Source organism: Hylobates moloch, unplaced genomic scaffold (assembly GCF_009828535.3).
Source record: "Hylobates moloch isolate HMO894 unplaced genomic scaffold, HMol_V3 SCAFFOLD_24, whole genome shotgun sequence".
NCBI classification, from domain to species: domain Eukaryota; kingdom Metazoa; phylum Chordata; class Mammalia; order Primates; family Hylobatidae; genus Hylobates; species Hylobates moloch.
Genome location: NW_026652299.1, coordinates 35914000 through 35918823, shown reverse-complemented (window position 1 = coordinate 35918823; position 4824 = coordinate 35914000). Strand labels below are relative to the sequence as shown.

General features: G+C 39.1%; 1 pseudogene; it reads left to right on the top strand.

Moving 5' to 3' along the window:
• Positions 1–3058: 3058 nt before the first annotated feature.
• On the top strand, positions 3059–3732 carry LOC116810130 (ATP synthase subunit a-like; annotated as a pseudogene).
• Positions 3733–4824: the final 1092 nt, after the last annotated feature.

Sequence of the window (4824 nt, the reverse complement as noted above, 5' to 3'; positions counted from 1 at the left end):
AGTTTCCTCCCCCGACTCATCATCTTCTCTACCTTCCTCCTACCAATATCTCCACTGACACTATTTATAATCTAGAAATGTAGGTTAAGTAAGACCAAGAGCCTTCAAAGCTCTTAGCAAGTAAATTATACTTAAGTTCTGCAAAAACCTAAGGACTGCAAAATTCTACTCTGTATCAGTTGAACGCAAATCCATCACTTTAATTAAGCTAAGCCCTTACAAGATTGATGGGACTTAAACCCATGAAAATTTAATTAACAGCTAAACACCCTAATCAACTGGCTTCAATCTACTTCTCCTGCTGTTGGGGGAGAAAGGTGGGAGAAGCCCTGGCAAGATTGAAGCTACTTCTTTGAATTTGCAATTCAACATGAAAATCACCTCGGGGCTGGTAAAAAGAGGTCTTGACCTCTGTGTTTAGATTACAGTCTAATGCTTACTCAGCCATTTCACCTTTTTCTCACTTCACTTATGTTCACCAACTGTTGACTGTTCTCAACCAACCATAAAGATTTCGGAACATCTATCTACTATTCAGCGCATGAGCAGGGATAGTGGGTACAGCTTTAAGCCTCCTTATTCAAGCTGAACTGGGCCAACCAGGTACTCTTTTAGGAGATGATCAAATTTATAATGTCATCGTTACAGTTCATGCATTTGTCATAATTTTCTTTATAGTAATACCAATTATAATTGGAGGCTTCGGCAACTGATTAGTTCCTCTGATAATTGCCTCTCCCCCCCCATATAGCATTTTCCTGCATAAATAATAGGAGTTTCTGACTCCTCTCACCCTCTTTCCTACTATTACTTGCATCCACTACAGTAGAGGCAGGCACTGGAACCAGCTGAACAGTCTACCCCGCCACCCCTTAGCAGGAAATCTAACACATGCGGGAGCCTCTGTAGATTTAACCATCTTTTCACTCCATTTGGCAGGTGTTTGTTCTATTTTAGGGCCTATTAACTTTATTACCACAATTATTAATATAAACCCCCAGCCATGTCCCAATATCACACACCCCTCTTCATCTGATCAGTCTTAATTATAGCAGTTCTTCTACTCCTTTCTCTCCCAGTCCTAGCTGCCGGCATTACTATATTGTTAACTGACTGCAATCTTAATACTACTTTTTTCAACCCAGCTAGTGGAGGTGATCCTATCTTACATCAGCATTCATTCTGATTCTTTGGTGACCCTGAAGTGTACATCCTCATCTTACTGGGCTTAGGATAATTTCCCATATCGTAACATATTATTCTGGAAAAAAAGGGACCATTTGGGTATATGGGCAGAGTATGAGCCATAATATCAATTGGCTTCTTAGGGTTTATCGTATGGGCCCACCACATATTTACAGTAGGAATAGATGTAGATACATGATCATATTTCACCTCTGCTACTATAATTATTGCTATTCCTCCTGGCGTTAAAGTCTTTAGCTGGCTAGCTACACTTCACAGCAGTAGTTATCAAATGATCCCCCACAATGCTCTGAGCCCTGGGATTTATTTTCCTTTTTACAATAGGAGGCCTAACGGGCATTGTACTAGCCAGTTCATCACTGGATATTGTACTACATGATACATATTATGTTGTAGCCCCTTTCCATTATGTCTTATCAAAAGGAGCCGTATCTGCCATTATGGGAGGCTTTGTTCACTGATTCCGCCTATTTTCAGGTTATACACTCAATCAAATCCATGCTAAAACTCACTTTGCTATTATATTTGTAATGTGAATTTAACTTTTTTCCCACAGCACTTCCTTGGCCTATCTGGTATGCCTCGACGTTACTCCAGCTATCCTGACGCGTACACCGCATGAAATATTATTTCATCTGTAGGCTCATTTATTTCCCTAACAGCAGTAATACTAATAATTTTCATGGTCTGAGAAGCCTTCACTTCAAAATGAAAAGTTAATAGTTGAGCAACCATCTACCAACTTAGAGACTATATGACTGTCCACCAACCCATCACACATTCAAAGAACCAACCTACATGAAGACCTAAGTGAAAAAGGAAGGAATCGAACCCCCCAGAGACTGGTTTCAAGCCAATCCCATAACCTCTACGACCTTCTCAATAAAATATTAGTAAAATTATTTCATAACTTTGTCAAAGTTAAGTTATAGGTTAAGCCGTATATATCTTAATGGCCCATCCGGTTCAATTAGGTCTTCAAGATGCTTCATCTCCTATTATAGAAGAACTACTTACCTTCCATGACCACACCCTTATAATTGTTTTCCTAATTAGTTCCCTGGTTCTATACATTATTTCTCTAATACTCACAACAAAACTGACCAACAATAGCACCATAGATGCCCAAGAAATAGAGACCGTCTGAATTATCTTGCCTGCTATCATCTTAATCTTAACTGCCCTCCCATCCCTACGTCTGTTATAACAGATGAAGTCAATAAGCCTTCTCTCACCATTAAAACAATTGGACATCAATGGTATAGAAGCTACAAGTATACACATTATGAAGAGTTAAGCTTTGATTCTTATATGCTTCCAACAGCAGACCTAAAACCAGAAGAACATAGACTCCTTGAAGTCGATAACCGAACAATCCACCCAATAGAAATTCCCATCCGCTGTTAACCTCATCTGAAGATGTCCTGCACTCATGAACTATTCCCTCATTAGGTTTAAAAACAGATGCAATCCCTGGACGCTTAAACCAATTTACCTCAACCACTACACAACCAGGCCTCTACTATGGACAACGCTCAGAAATGTGTGGATCTAATCACAGTTTTATACCTATTGTTCTAGAATTCGTTCCATTAAAAACTTTTGAAACTTGATCTGTATCCACACCATAATATCACTGTAAAGTTACCCCAGTGTTAACCTTTTAAAGACCGAGAGAAATCATACCTCTGTAGAGTGAATGCCTCAGCTGGATACTTCCACATGACCTATTATTGTATCAATAATCGTAACTTTATTTTCCATTATTCAAGTAAAAATATTAAATTTCATCTACCATACACCCCCTTCACCAAAAATAAAGTACAAAAACATAACAACCCTTGAGAACTAAATGAACAAAAATCTGTTCACCTCATTTATTGCCCCAACAATCCTAGGGTTACCTGCAGCAGCACTAATCATCTTGTTCCCCCCCACACTCCTTCCAACCTCCAACTATCTAAGCAATAACTGATTAATTTCTATTCAACAATGACTAGTTCAACTTATCCTAAAACAAATAATTACACATAACATTAAAGGACAAGCCTGATCCCTTATACTGATAGCTCTAATTCTCTTTATTGCCTTAACCAGTCTCCTTGGACTCCTACCAGACTCATTTACACCAACTACTCAACCATCAATAAATCTAGCTATAGCAATTCCCTTATGAGTAGGCACAGTAATCACGGGCTTCCGCTTTAAAACTAATAACTCCTTAGCTCACTTCCTACCACAAGGCACACGCATACCACTTATTCCTATACCAGTATTCGTTGAACCCATTAGTCTATTTATTCAACCAATAGCACTAGCTGTACGTCTAACAGCCAACATTACAGCCAGTCACTCATGCACTTAATTGGAGGAACCACACTAGTATTATCAACTATTAACCTTCCCACAGCTTCAATCACCTTTATTATTCTAATTCTATTAACCATGCTCGAATCTGCTGTGGCCCTTATCCAAGCTTATGTCTTTACGCTTTTAGTAAGCCTTTATTTATATGACAATACATAATGACCCACCAAACGCACGCCTATCGTTTAGTCAAACCCAGCCCTTGACTGTTAGCAGGGCTCTCTCAGCTCTCCTAATAACATCCGGCCTAGCTATATGATTTCACTTTAACTCTATTACTCTTTTAACCCTAGGCCTACTAACCAATACACTGACTATATATCAATGGTGATGTGACATTATCCGAGAAAGTACATTTCAAGGCCATCATATGACAACTGTTCAAAAAGGCCTCCGATATGGAATAGTCCTATTTGTTATCTCAGAAGTATTTTTCTTTGCTGGATTCTTTTGAGCATTCTACCATTCTAGTCTAGCCCCAACTCCAGAATTAGGAGGTCACTGACCTCCAACAGGCATTTCTCCCCTCAACCCCCTGGAAGCACCCCTCCTGAACACATTTCAATTACTTGAGCCCATCACAGCCTAATAGAAAATAATTGAAAACAAGTAATTCAAGCACTACTTTTCACAATTATCTTAGGCATTTTCTTCACCCTCCTACAAGTCTCAGAATACTTAGAGGCTCCCTTTGTTATTTCTGATGGAATTTATGGCCCAACATTTTTTATAGCTACAGGCTTTTATGGACTTCAGGTCATTATTGGATCAACATTCCTTACTATCTGCCTTCTCCACCAATTAAAATACCACTTTACATCTAGCCATCATTTTGGCCTTGAAGCCACCGCCTGATATTGACACTTTGTAGATGTACTATGACTATGCTTGTATATTTCTATCTACTGATGAGGGTCTTACTCTTTTAATATAAACAGTACCATTGACTTCCAATCAATTAGTTTCGATGGTATCTGAAGAAGAGTAATTAACCTAATGCTAGCCCTAGTAATCAATACCCTACTAGTCCTGTCACTTACACCTATTACATTCTGACTCCCACAACTTAATATTTATACAGAAAAATCCAGCCCTTACGAATGCGCATTTGACTCGTTATCCTCCACCCGCCTTCCTTTCTCCATAAAATCATTTCTTTTTTTTTTTTCTTTTTTTTTTTTTGAGACGGAGTCTCGCTCTGTCGCCCAGGCTGGAGTGCAGTGGCGCAGTCTCGGCTCACTGCAAGCTCCG